Source organism: Uranotaenia lowii, chromosome 2 (genome assembly GCF_029784155.1).
Source record: "Uranotaenia lowii strain MFRU-FL chromosome 2, ASM2978415v1, whole genome shotgun sequence".
NCBI classification, from domain to species: Eukaryota; Metazoa; Arthropoda; class Insecta; order Diptera; family Culicidae; genus Uranotaenia; species Uranotaenia lowii.
Window position 1 is genome coordinate 1,160,068 of NC_073692.1, and position 15,160 is coordinate 1,175,227.

The 15,160-nt window shown below is 33.3% G+C and overlaps 1 protein-coding gene across 5 annotated transcripts in view; it reads right to left on the reverse strand.

The window, feature by feature from the left end:
• The window catches only part of LOC129747925 (uncharacterized), a 59,121-nt gene extending 44,293 nt beyond the window's left edge, over positions 1-14,828 (reverse strand). Inside the window, exon 1 of one of the 5 annotated variants that reach the window (XM_055742351.1) lies at positions 14,630-14,828. The gene's annotated coding sequence lies outside the window, so the exon portion shown is untranslated. Of the gene's footprint in view, positions 1-1,556; positions 1,879-14,116 lie in introns of those variants that run through there. The other 4 variants (XM_055742352.1, XM_055742350.1, XM_055742349.1 and 1 more) reach the window with 4 other exon arrangements.
• Positions 14,829-15,160: the final 332 nt, after the last annotated feature.

Sequence of the window (15,160 nt, forward strand, 5' to 3'; positions counted from 1 at the left end):
TCGAATAAAAAACCAATACTGAAACAATCCATGCTAGTCTAATGACACGAAACCACTTCTGCATATGGAAAAACACGCCAGCTAGCTTCCAACGTATAATGGCTCCTACCCTCATTCAGTGCAGGGATGCCATTTGGAAAGATGTGAAAAAAATTAAATCAAATTATACAATTTTAAAATCGTCATAACTTTTGATTGACGCATCTTAGAGGTTCACGGTTCAGGGAAAAGTTTTTCTTTGAACCTTCAGAAATAAGATACAGCTTGAAGAATTTGAGTTCAGTGCAACAGTGAGGTTGTAGAATTTTTTGAACAAAAAAGTCACTTTTTCCGTACCAATTTCCATACAAACTTTTTTTTTTGCTACAGCCCATTTCAAATCCTAGAGTGGCTTGTGATATAGCTCAGTTGGCAAGTCTGTTGTCTCCTGAGCCGATGTCCGCGAGTTCGAGCCCAAGAGTAAACATCGAACACAGTTGTACCGGATGAGTTTTTCAATAACGATCCGCCAACTGTAACGTTGATAAAGTCGCGAATGCCATAAAGATGGTAAAACGACTATAATCGAAACAATTTTTAAATCCTAGAGCCATTAAAACTCGCACAGTCGTTACTGGGCTCTGAAGGAACCCAGCTCCGTTTGATACTTTCTTGGCCCGATTCTGACTACACAAATGGACAGAAATTGTAACAATTGCTAACTTCTATAATTGTGTCACCAGTTGTTAGTTGACTAGAAAGGATTTCATGTTATATCACATTTTCTCTACCTTTGAATGTTTTAAAAGATGGAAATACGAACTTTCATTTTTTTTTGTCATAAACTTACGTATTGAACTCATTTGATATTCAAACTTTTGTTCATTATAGATGTGGTATATTTTATTGTGAAAATTTCTCTTCACCTCAACAGTAGTCAATCAAAAGTGCCGGCCTGTTTTCAGCCCATCGAGTGCCCACAATGTATTAAAAGATACTTTCAATTAACCCAATTGCGATTTGGCTTGCAAAAGGTTCACCCTCGCGTTACTAGCTACTCAAAATAAGCGCAGGCTCACAGACGGGTATGATTTCTATTTATCATTCGAATGTCACTTCGGCATAATGGTTGTTATCTTTTCCACTCCGGCCGCTGAGGGATGATGTCTTATGGCAATTTTCACTATCCGACAATCCGCCGTTTATTGTCCACCGAACCGCAACCGAGAAGCCGCCAATTGACGCTTTCACAGAGTTTTTCAATCGTTCAGACAAGCTTTCTGCATTCTGCATTTATTTTCGCCGGTCGGTCGTCCTTTAAAGCTTCAGCTGCTCAGCCAGGTTCGATGTGATTTTCATTTTCCGACCATTTATACAAAAAAAAACACCCTACCCCGCCATATCCACACAATACACGTTTTGCAGAGACACGTTCAATTATTTCCGAACGAACGGCCGAACCCTCCCTGTCTTTGTCTCTCTCTCTCTCTGTCTTTTTCACTTTCGGTTAACCCATTCATTCCGCTGTCTCAGGGCTGCACATTGATTTAGATACATAATTCGCCCATCATACACACCACCGACACACACAGCTCGAGCCTTTACAATTCGGCAGAAAAAGGCTTCAGTCCCTGCCTTCCTCACTCCCTCTTCCGTTCCTTCGGATGTCCTCCACGCGAAAACCGCAAGCTTTTCTTCCAATTCACTTAACAACGCCCATCAGGGCTTATCATTTTCCACTTTCCACTGCATTTTTACAAGTTTCCGTATCACTTTTCGGCCACGTAGGAGAACAGTTGCACGAAAATAAAAGTTACTCGTGTTTCGATATGTTTTGTTTTTCTTCTTCTTTTTCGGCGTTAGGTACTTCCACCGACCAATTGGTGGTCCTAAGTATGTACCTACACCTTACCAAGGGCTAGTAACCCTGCCCGCAGAAAGGCGAACACACTCTCAATTAGGATCGATTCAAATCCGCATCGGCATCTTGCGAAATAATAACATTAGAAAAAGCCAACCGCGGACTTGGACGTGGAGGCATTTCGTTCCAAGATCAGCTCATTTGTAGGCGTTCGAGGCATCAGAGTTAAGTGAACATACTTAAATGTAGATAACAGAGTACATATGTAAGCAAGAAGGCATGGGGCAAGTGCAGGCAATAGGGTAGGTACTTTGCGGGTGCAATGGGTGGCACTTGTGCAAATAGTTTGGTGGAATTTTAAGCTACATACTAGCTCAGTGAGGATGTTACTTATTTATGTAGTGCGGATTAAGATTGCCCGAGCCACTAAAGGCGAAATGCAACGACGACGCTTAATAGAGCGTATAAAAAAAATTTACATAGCTAGGTACTTTTATCCACAAAAAGGAGAAACCATTTCGGGTGCTTTGGAAAACCGATGCAATTGTCGATAACTTTCGGATGTTTCGTGTAAATATGATACCCGTTAATTATAAAGAGACTGAGATGAGTGGAAAGAAAGGGAACCTGACTTATCCATTTGACAGTGAACATGAGAATGCACCATCCGTAATCCATTTCTGGAGATATCGGAGTTATAGTATTAGCGTAACAGTGAAATTGAGTTCCTATAAAAGTTAAACACAATAAGGATGTTTCCTTATTCCATTTCTGTTTCATACAAAGCAAACGATGGTGCATAAATTAAGGGGTAAAAATTATCACGCAACTTTTTAAGCAAAAACCCTTTTTTATCCTAATAGATATGTATGTAAAAATGTAAAAAAAAAATTGTCAAAGATAAAGAATAAAAATTCAAATTTCCATTTTTCACATAAAGTTGATAAAAATTCAGACCTCTTTCAGTTTTTCGTAATTTTAATTACATAAGTTTAGTTTTATGATATTTTTTTTTCGTTTCGATTATAGACGTTTTAACATCTTTATGTCATTCGCGACTTATATCAACAATGCATTCGGTGGACAGTCATTGAAAAACGTTTCCGGTACGACTGTGATCGACGTTTACTCTTGGGCTCGAACTCATGGGCATCGGCTCAGGAAGCAATTGACTTGCCAACTGAGCTATATCACAAGCTCTGTTTTTATGATATTGCCGAAAGAAATAGTTTCATTCAAAACTGGAAAATAAAAAATCAGCAATAGAGCTCGGAAACCTGCAGCTCTTGAGCTCAAAATGTGAAAATTATGAAATTCTTCAAATTTACTAGCAACAAAAGGCTTAAGGTTCAAAACATTTTTTCTCTAAGGGTCAATTTTTTTTCAATTTTTTTTAAACCATGTTAAGTCAAAACATGTATTTAAAAGTTTTGATCCCAAACTAAGCTCAGAATACCGAAAAAACGCTTTTAAAGGCCAGAAAACGCGTTTTAAAGTTGTGATCCCAAATTAGGCTCAAAATCCAGAAAAAAACGCTTGATATTCTTAAGCAACAACTTAGCATGCATTGTTCAAATTCAAATATTGATTTCAGAGTTTAAATGAATCAGATTCTAAACTATTACCTATTTATATTTTAAATAGAAATTTGCTGATATGAATAAAGCTCTAGTAATTGCTTTTGCTATTTTCGAGCAGTTTTGTGAGTCAAATACTTCGAATGGCATGGATATTTTTTATCCGGAGCTGGTTGAAAGTAAATTTTCTACTCTGCTTTTTCATATCTCGTTGAGCAAATGCTCTCAAATTTTGCTAATCTAAAGTTCGAGCTAAGTAAAATCTATCGAAGCAATTGCTATTTTCTTATTCATACCCCCTATTGTAAATTCGAAAAAACAATTCTATGAAACTATGATAGAAAGTTGATTCCGAGTCCACCAAAGATCTGAGACTCAGAAGTTTATTTTGCATTATTTTTCAAGAACAATAAATGTTCAGAGGCAACAATTTAAAAATGTGAAGGGATTTTGAATGTAAACTTGCGTCCTTCATTTTTTCTGAACAACATATGATATAATATCTGTTACATAAAAAATGCATTGCAGAGATATCTACGGCCAGGTCAACCATGTGGAAAATACCGCAAAAGATTCTGAAACAAGGGGAAGAATAAAGCCCTACCAAACGCTTCATATGGATTACAAATATACCTATAACATAATTTGAAAAATGCTATTTAATCTCATTACATTGTGTAATAAGGAAGTTATACAAAATGAAAGTTCACAATAAAATGTTGGATCTCACCAAACAAATTTTCGTTGTTCTAAACAAGAAACCATTTCTTCTAGTCCAGACCGGTTGTCATTTAGATTCCTTCTGCACTCCCTCAACAAGATTTGAGCGTCCTGAAACAAAACACAAACCACTCCGGGAACGTCCACTTCACATTCAAATATTTTCAACTGTTTAATTCTAAAATTTCTAGTGTAAAATAAAATTAATTTAATATTTTGATGGACCAAATCAAAAACGCGTGCGTCGCCCAAAAGTCATGGCTTACTCCTTCGATCGCGTAGCTCTTTCAAGCTTTATAATATTCGATTTTGTAATTTTTTGTCTCAAATTTCTCAAAAAATGGTCGATCACTAGGCTAAGAGCTTCAACAATATTTTTTTATTAAAAAAGAAGTAAAAATCATTAGTTTCAAAATTCAAACTCCTTTGCAAAAAAAAATTTATTTGAAATTTAATAAAAGTTGCCCGAACAACTTTTTTTTAATTTTACGAATATTTAATATTAAAATAAAATTTCCTATATCGTGTCTCATTTTTCATCTTGAATAACTCGATTCAAAACTTAAATGTTATTTTTTTTATTTTTTTTGTTTCGATTATAGTCGTTTACCATCTTTATGGCATTCGCGTCATTATCAACGTTACAGTTGGCGGATCGTTATTGAAAAACTTATCCGGTACAACTGTGTTCGATATTTACTCTTGGGCTCGAACTCGTGGACATCGGCTCAGGAGACAACAGACTTGCCAACTGAGCTATATCACAAGCCCAAACTTAAATGTTCGAAATATAAAATCGTGATAGAATTTGAAAAATAAATTGATGTTCTGTTTTCGTACATTATGATTTGATTTCGTTCATTTAAACTAAAAATAAATGAACAAAATGAATAGGTAGGGTAAGTGACCCTACTTTGGACCTAGGGTGTAGTTTGATATTTAAATGTCAATAATTGTACATATGTATAGTTCATTTCACTGGCATAAATCAATGAAGTTTTATTCTTCCTACATCATATCACATCGCTATTTACCATAGAAAGTAATCCTTATAAAGTTCTCAACATTTTTTTCAATGTACTGTCTCTTCAGTGATAACACAGACAGCCAAACAAGTGAGAGTCATTTTGAGAAATAAAAGTGAATAAGAAAAAATAAATCACGTTATTCAACTATGTAAGTCAAAACTTCAAGGGAAGTCACTACTGCCGTAATAAATATGAATTAATAAACCCTCGAAAAACCTAGAAAATTTGTATAAGGTCCAAAAAAAGACCCATAATTACCAAAACATAAGTTTCAAAACTATCCATTCAATTAAGGTGTATAGTTTTATAATTTAGATTCGATGATGTGCCTTTTTTACATTTTTACAAAAGTTCAAAATTTTCATTCAAACTGAAAACACAAAACTTCTAAACATTTGTGAAATAGACATGGATTCTTAAAAACCACCTCTTGAGAGTCCAATATAGGGAAACAAACCCTTCTCCAAAACCAGCCCATCATCGTTACAAAAAATCATTACCGTAGTAGCACTCAAGGATCCGGATCAATTTATTTCGGGCACCTCAAACTTTCAAACATTGATTTTTTTAAATCAATTAAAATTGACCGAGCAGTAAAATTAATCGGAATTTCCGATCTATGTAGATTATCAATAAAGTACTCGATGATAATATTCGCGGCAATAGCAGACTATTAAATTTGCTTCACAGAACACAGGAAATTAGTATAACTGGCTTTTGAATCATCTTAAAAAATAGACCGCTGCAAGCTTTGTATGAAAATTTCAAATTTATACATTTTTACACAAACTTTTTTTAAAGTTGTTTTCACTGCCATAAATAGCGATACAAATTTTGGAAGTGATTTATTCATTCCGATCCATAATTCAAAAATCTCCAGAAATGTACTGTACGTTCTAAAACAGTGGTTTTCAAACTTTTTTCCTTCACCGCCCCCTTTTATCAAATTTACGATCCCAACGCCCTCCTGAGCGAATTTTTGAAAAATTTCGAATGAATGCTAATTGACATCGTTGGAAAACCATAAAAAATATTTTAGTATAATTTGAAACGTTCAATGAAGCACATTCAAAAATTGCCATAATTGACTTGAGAGGACCGAAAAATTAACGCATAACAATCAAATGTAGCAAAATTTGTTCAAAATCAATTGTCTCCTGAGTTCGAGCTCAAGAGCAAACATCGAACACAGTTGTACAGGATAAGTTATTCAATAATGGTCTGCCGGAATGCCATAAAGATGGTAAAACGACTATAATCGAAACAAAACAAAAATCAAAACCCCAAGACTAAAATTTGAAAATAATGAATTTCTTAGGACAAATAGGAACTTAAAATTGGAAACAGAAAAATTAATTAATAACAAACCTGGTAAACAGAATTTTTTACTAATTGAATTAGCCTTTAATTACTCATAAAAAAGTTACTGTTAATTCAGTGATATAGCATACAAAGTATAATGCATTGTATAATTTCTTGATGAAGTAAATTTCAAACTGAAGACTGAATTCGAATTCTGTTTCTTTCGCGAGACTAATAATTTTACAGAGGTTCCAACAACTTAATACCGACAATTAAGTGAAAATCGAATAACATTGAATGATTAATCATGAAAAATTGTCGATTGAAATTAAAATCAACAAATCGAAACTAAAAATAAAAGTTCCTTAAAGGCCAAATTGCTTGTTAGCATTTTTTTTTTCATTTCAAAATTCTATGACTTAATCTGTGACGTCTTTTAACACAGATTCTATTAAAAAAAAATTTTTGGCAAATTTTTAAGACAATACATTTTAAATATTTTCAGGTATTGCCATCCAAAATTTTTGCGTTTTAGTACAACCAAAAATAAACGTACAAAACCAGATCGTATCAAAATCTTTCACAATTGCAAAAAATCTGTCTGTGATTGTGACTAACAGAGCCAAAAACTTGCTGATCAACTATGTAAGTTTACGGATATTGTCACTAAACGACTATACCTTGGTTTTCAGAGTTCTTTATAGTCGTTCCATTGTTGGGCATTGAATGTACTAGTTGTCATTTCAATTCTAAGTTGTTCCGTTATTTGTGAAGATGTGAATTTAAAAATGACACTACCCCCGCTCCGCTGTTTAACCGTAGGATAAAAATTAAAAATCGCCAAAAATTGCTTTTCATAGCCAATGAATTTTTAGTAATTCGTGAAATTTGTGAAAGCTCTAGTAAGCAAAACCTGCCGTTTTTAAATGATTTTCTTTGAATTCAGGTTTTTTATTTTGAAATGGTTATAACTTTTTTCATGAAAAACTTAGCTTCTTCTCATGTTGGCAAAAAAATGAAGCTTAAATAAGAGTAGGCAAAATCAATAAATTAAAAACAAAATTCATTTCAAGCTTTTTTTAATTTTCTGGATTTTCTTCCATACAAAATTGAAACGCGTTGCGCTAATTTAGACATCAACTTCATCATCTCAAATTGTACACTGATGCTTGGTGACCCAAAAGACTTCAAAAAATCATATGGGAGCAAAAAGTCGTTTATTGCAGCAGTGTAATATAGCATATTAAAGCTTAGTTCTTTTAGAAATGGGACAGTTACGAATGCGTGTATCTCAAAAACCATTCGTTTGATCGAAATACTTTCTATGAAAAAAATGAAGGTAATGTTATGATATTTCATGAAAAAATTTCAAAAAAATTATTTATCGTTTTTTGTTAGAGAAATTTCTATTCTATTGTTTATATCTCCCATTGGCCGGCGCACACTTTTTTCAGTCATGGTCTTGATCAGTTTTTCCAACTTATACTTCGTCAAATCTATATTTTAGGTGGCTTCAACCTCTTTCTTCAATTTCTGATACTTTTCGGTCCAATACTTCTATTTTAAAAGAAACTTGAGGCATTTTAGTGGATAAAGTTGTTTCGAAATGAACAAATTTAATTATTTTTGACCACATTTTTGAACGTTTTTAATGGAATTTCTTCTGGCAAAATCTGACAATAACGAAGTAAAACCATCATAAGATTGAACTTGAAGTAAAATCGGTTAGTATAAATCGTAGGTTGCGGATGGTACATACAAGATTACTCTTTTTAGGCTTTTAAAAACAGCGAAAACCAAAGTTTCGTTTTGAAAATTTTTGTTTTTTTTTCGCAGGAGCAGAATTTTGGCAAATCATTATAATTTTATACAAAATAACCAGCAAATACAGACTTTAATATACTCGGGATCTTGCAACGAGCAGACATGATATAGGATTCAAACGCTGGAATTTGTTTAAAATAGGGTATTTCGTAAGTTTAGTCGTTCATCAGAAATCATCTGTCCCATAGCCTCGGTACCGGCTATACAGCTTACGAGCTGTGGAACTAGCAAAAAGTGGTTGTTTGAGGTTGGGTTTCAATGAGTCATCACTAGGCAACAATTTCAGCTTATCGGAGAAAATTGTTTTGGACATTTCAGCGATCTACCCTTAGTTTTTCGCTCATTGATAATTAAAAATGCTGGTATGAGACTTGGCTTCCCTGATGACCCTCAACCGTAGTTGCCGATCATGTGCTTCACTCCAATGCTTGATTTGAACTTTGTGGAATTATTGACAGTGTTTGCATACTTATCCACCACAAAAACTCAGTAATTCTTTGAATAATCAACGGTTTTGTCAGCTAACAATTTGATAATGATGAATTTTAAAGGAAACTGTGCAAAATTATTTTTTTCTTTTTCTCTTGCATCGTACCTATCTCAAAAATGCGTAAATTTTAAATTTTTAAAAAAATAGGTCGAATAGTACTTTTTACAGGCAACAAAATGCTGTCAAAATTTTGAATATCCGATAACTAGTAAACGAGCTATTAGCAAATGAAAGTGTCCCATTTCTAAAAGAACTAAGCTTTACTGTATCTACAGCAAGATTTTAAAAATAGAAATGTAAAGGCTAATGAAATATAATTGGAAAATGAATGTATTCAATTTCATTACAGAAATTAAGAATTTAGGATTAAATTTTTCTAGTTAATTTTCAGTCTAGTTAAATTTCCAGTTAATTGAAAATAGTTATTTTCATCAGAATAAGAATAAAAATCGAAAAATTGAAGCTGTAAAGAAAAATTTTAAGTATTCAGAACGAGGACCAGTAGTAAAAGATAAAATTTTAAATCTAAAATCTGTATCAATTTAAGTGTTTTTATCAGAGTTCGAAACAGAAAGTCCTGAAGCTTGATAAAATACAACAAATTGTAAAATAAAACTTATTGAGCAAAGTTAATAGTATTAGATTTAACAAAAAATAGAATTACGTTCGAAACGATTGAGAAAAAATTAACTATAAAAAAATATATTTTTGCTTGTTAGATCTACTAAGGAATGCTCGAAAGGGTTTTTATTAAGTTAAATTATGAAATGAAATTGACGAGACATTCCCTTTTTAGATTTTTGTTTACGCTTCGGGGTGGAGAATTCGTAATTCTTAATCAAATTTATTATTGATGTAATACCATTTCTTAACAAAGGATTTTGCTTTTATCATGATTGAGCAAAAAATAACAGAAATCATAAACGCTAAATGCAAAATGCATAAAAAGCTCGATGAAAATTTTTATAATGGTATCATGATTTAAAGACACTAAAATTAAAATAAGATTATAAAAAACCTATTAAATATTGAATTTATTTGACTTATTCTACAAGCTTTCAATTTTTAAAAAAGTTTTGAAAACATACGAAAATGTGAAAAGTCAAAATTTTTATAAAACTCTAAACTTGATTCTGTAAGTTTTATAACAAAATGGGTAAAATAATAACGTTTTTTTATCGATAATTTTTCAGATTAAAAAATTGTCTTATTTATCGTCGCCAATGCACGGTGGTCAAAACTGTGAAAAAAAAGTGTTCGTTGTTTACAACTTTTTTTATTTACATTTGGTTTTCTAAATGATTTGGAAAAAGTTTTACAGTAAAATGAGTTCTATGAGAAAATGTAATGATTTTTTGATAAATTCCCCTATATGTAAGATGATAAAAAATCTTACTTCAAAACCGTTGATCCAATCTCGTTGCTGTCTACGACAAAATTGTTAATAACATATTTAATTCAATAGAATTTTTTCTTGAACGTTGAGTTTCCAACACGATTCGAGATAAGTTATGAATCAAAGCAACCTTGCTCGTGACCGGACGTGTTTTTCAGTCGCGTGTTATTTTTCTTGAATTTGTTCCAGTTTTGGGAAAAGACTCATACATGTATATGCACGTTTTTTATTTGAAAACCTGAAGATATAATTGTTCTTATTTCTCGTTTATGCTACTATACCGAGAAGTGGTCAGGGAATAATTTGTGCCTTAAGTGTATGTGCTGAAGTTATCATAAAGACAAGATAAATGTGGTAGTGGATTTCCGTTGGAGACGAAACAAATATGGCAATTGTCAAATTCGTTCATTGAGTGCTGATGGGAGACTCCTAAAGAAATGTACTCAGTTCGGAAAAAGTGTAAAATTAAAAGATGTGTGTTTTGTGGTATGGATGGTGAAGAAATTAGAAAGTCAAGCAATTCAAAGGAAACTCAAAGGTACCGAAACACGAAAGCAAAGCTGGGAGGATTGGGAGAACAAACCAGAATTTGGATCAATGATTGGGAATTTTACTTTGCGAGTTTCCAGTGTTCCGAAAGATTCCCACAATGCGCAATGGATGAAAAGCTAAGTATTTCTATTTGTTAATATTTTTTTATAATTTTGAAAATAAATGAGATGACGCGAAGTTATGAATATGCGTATTGGTTCAGAAGCTGAAGAAGTTTGGGGTTTTCCCCCTACCTCATTAGTATTTTTTGCAATAATTTTTCAATCGCTGCGATTAAATTTCAATTTTTCGAAAAAAATTCGAAATAAATCTTTCTTTTACCGATGATAAAAATTCTATTTATAAATAAATATATTATTTTTGGAAAAAAAAAATGTATTATTTTCTTTTTTAAAAATTTTATACGAACTGGAAGTGTGCAAGGTAATCTTTTATAGTGTTTATTGAATTATGTAATATAACCATATAGAAAAGGTAAGCATGTTGAATTGTTTTATTGTTTTCTCCATGAAAACTTTCGAAAGTTTTGTTTCCAAAGATTTCAGGAGGTCTAATTGTGTTCTTTTTTTTATCAATTTCTTTTCAAGAGCGAGCAATGGCGCTATATCCAAGGTCGATGACCAGATATGTGGTGCACAGAAATCCAAATTTTTAACGTCCTACATTTCAAAGAAATTTTAGCATTAGTTTGGAATTTTTACCCAAAAAAAAGAAATTAAAGGAATGTCTCCATGGGATTTTGTATTTTGGATTTCTGTGTGAAATTACCTCATTTCCATCCATTTAAGGAAGATTAATCCAGGATTTGCATACAGGAGCTCTCTGCTATTTAGCATAAAAGCTCCCAACAAAAGAACTCCTATTATGGAAAAGTATGGTACTGTTGTCCACGTTTCTTTTTCCCTGTGTTCCAGTTAGGATTGTTCGATCTTCGGGAAAAGATCGATCTACAAGATCGATTCAGATGAACGGTTCTGAGATCGATCCATCTAAAAAATCAGAGCTTGAAGATCGATCTCCGATTAATCGATCTTTTCCATTTGTAACAAGAGGAAACTGCTTTTTATTTAAAAATATTCAAAAAAAAAGACACAAAATTTCAAATTTGTATAATCCTTCTACATATGGAAAAAATAAAATTTTAGGTGCTTTTATGTAAGGTGAACCGGAGTAAGTGTTTAAAATCAACACCAATCAAAATCCATAAATCTTGGAACTGCTTTGATATTTTTTAGAAATGTACTGACAAGAAATATTCAGGAGATTTAAAGAAATTATTTCAAGGTATTTTTATTAAGATTGTCTAATGTATATAAGAGTTATCAAACAAAATATGCCGAAAAAAATCAAAAAACAAATACATTTATTTTTTTTTTAAGTAATTTTTAGAAAATCGCTGTTATTTCTTAAGATTAGCAAATTCTTGCAAATTTTTTATTCCTAATCAATCACAAACACCATTCTGCACCCAATTCACAAGGATTGGAAATAATTTGCTAAATTGAATTATTTTTTTAGTGATCATAAATGCTAAATAAAAAAAAATTCGCCTCGACCAGGAATCGAACTCGAGTTTTCTGATTAACTCTCCGACACCTTACCAATAGGTAAATCGTCAGATGTAAAAGTCAAGTGTATAATTCAGTTGACTTCATCAAATTAAATTCGCTGCTAGATTCTACGGCAGAAATTGCTCATCTTGCCCCGATTGATGGTGCCTATGGAGCCCCTACAGTGACTGATTTTCAGATTTCGGCACAAAAATTTAAAATGCATTTTTAAACGTTTATGTCTACTTTTTTCAAGTTTCATTCAGTTAGGAAATTGACTATTCTAGTGTCTGAACACGAAACAATGATGTAACTCACATATTATAGCTGTTTTCTATGGTTAAATAAGCGTCCTCCTTAATGTGGCCATTATGCTCTTATTTCCCCTAAATGAGAAAAAAAGATCGAAAGATCGAATCGAAAATAAACCGATCTAATCGATCTTTTCCTGGCCGAAGAATCGATCCAAAAAATCGAAAATCGGAGTTGAAAAGATCGATCCTCCAAGGATCGATCCAAGATCGACCAATCCTAGTTCCAGTTGTCTCTGCGTCCAATACTGCACAGTGGGCCCGGCCTAGTTAAGATGAGTAGTAAATGTACTTTTACTACTCACCGAGATGCTGACAAGATCTGGCTGTGTATGTATCATAAGTATAAGCATAAGCATTGAACGTTGAGTTTCCAACACATTAATCATTCCAGTTACAGTGCAAAATATGAAACTACTTTTCTTTGGTATTTTTTTTACTTTCAAAGTTGTTCAAAAATTCAAAATGCATATTTTTGTAGAACATTATTGCCATGTAAAATGTATCTAAAGTTTTTAGAGTTACATCGAAAAAAAACTCTGAAATACAAAAGCTTTGGAACAAGTGTATAAAAACGGTTTTTGGAGCTTTTGATACACGAAACCTTGATGATCCATATGATGCATATGGTGCGGATTGCCCGATGTTGCCTGGTGTTCGTAAAATTGAGCCTGAAAAGCCATTACATTTTTCATGCTTTAATTTTAAATGCCTGTAATGTTTGTTGTATTTTGAATATTTGAAACAACTTTGACAAATACCTTGAAAGTTAAAAAATACCAGAAAAAAGTTATGTTAAAAAAACTGATTTTTGAAAGGTTCTTTTCATGTTTTACACTGTAACTCGAAAGATAAATGTGTTAGACATTCAACATTCCAGACAAAGTTCCATTAAATTGTGTTTTAAACAAGTTTGTCGAAGACAGAGCAGAGATAGGATCAACGGTTTCGTAGTTAGAATTTTTATCTCACTTATAGGGGAATTAATAATGTTCGATCAGAATGGTATTGGTCACCCTGATAATGTCGGAATGCGCCTTAAGGTATAGTGTCCATCTGAGCACCGCTATAATGATGCCAGTAATTTATCTATTGTTATGTCAACAATAATTTAGCGGGAAAAGTTGAAATTTTGAATGAAGAATAAATGAAAATTCTCTTTCGTGTTAATTGTCCGCCAAATAGGACGTGTAATTTTCCTCCGAAAATGGTCTGACAAAACAAATTTTAAAAAAAATAATGTATTTTTTCATAGAACTCATTTTACTGTAAAACTTCCTCGATGACACCTAGAAGATAAAATGTAAAACAAAAAAGTAATAAGCAACGATCTCGTTTTTACATTTTTGACCACTGTGCAATGATGACACTTTCTTTAAGAAAATAAAAATTAACAGGTTTCATATTTACACGACTTTTGCATCATTCACGTTTTCCAGTTTGGTTGGTTTTCCCAGAAGAGCAGTGCGCAGTTAATATTTTCCGTTCCTTTGTAAAATTTTGTAAAAAAAAACTTTTATACGCACTTTGTCGAAGTTCTTCGCTAAATTGAAAACTGTATCTCTTTTTGTAACACACACAAAAATCACATTCTCAAATAAAACAAATTCGGGGACTCGATCAACAGAATGCCAAAGCTAACGGTTCAATAAGAATGGAATATTTTTCCTCAGACCATACTGGGTTGATGATTCGTCTTAGTCGAAAAATACCACTATTGATCCATTAGGGGGGGAGGCGCAACTTGAACGGGTTTTTTTTATGCGGGGGGTTGTTAGCACTTGATGCACTCTCTAACACACATTAAGGCTTTCCGAAAAGCTCAGCTTCTCCCAACTCAAAAGCTTGGCGTTGTTAATTAAAAAATCAAATCAGCAAGAACTAATCCGTACAATTTTCCGGCAAGCACAACCACAAAAGTTTCGAGTGACTTTGTTTGAGCCACAATGGTACACTTTTCTCTGCAGTTTTTTCCGTGTTTTTTTTTCGATTGACTTCCTCTTAAGCAAATTTTTCCAAACTAAACCTTCAGAACGCACTTGAATCCACCGGGGAATCTGGGGTTGAACAAAGTTTTCGCCTCTTGAGCTCACAGCAGTTTTTTTTTATTTGTCAACCGAGAACACTTTTCGTTTTTTATGTTCGCTGATCTTCGCGCGTCAAATTTATCCAACTACTATTGCTCGGCAAGTGTCTGTCCTGTCCGGTTCACTGATATGCACTGACTGACGGCCGGTTGATGGCTCAGATCAGCTGAATGAATGGTGGTCCACCCTCTCTCTCACCCCGAATTGGGGGGCGCGCGCAATCGAGGTTTTGCAGAGAAACATTAAAAACATACCACGCTCTGCGCTGTAGATGACTAGCTAGGGGGAGATCAACCCCAAAGCAAAAGAGGGTTGAAAACAAAACAACCAAGGCGGAAAAAAACTCCAACCACTCTGAGCGAGAGCGAAAATTAATACAACACGTAATAATGATGGAAATGAAATAACCTGCCGGCATCGCACTGAGCAAAAGACGAAGAAAGAGCGACGTCACAACCATCGACTAAGATCGGGTGGTGGTTT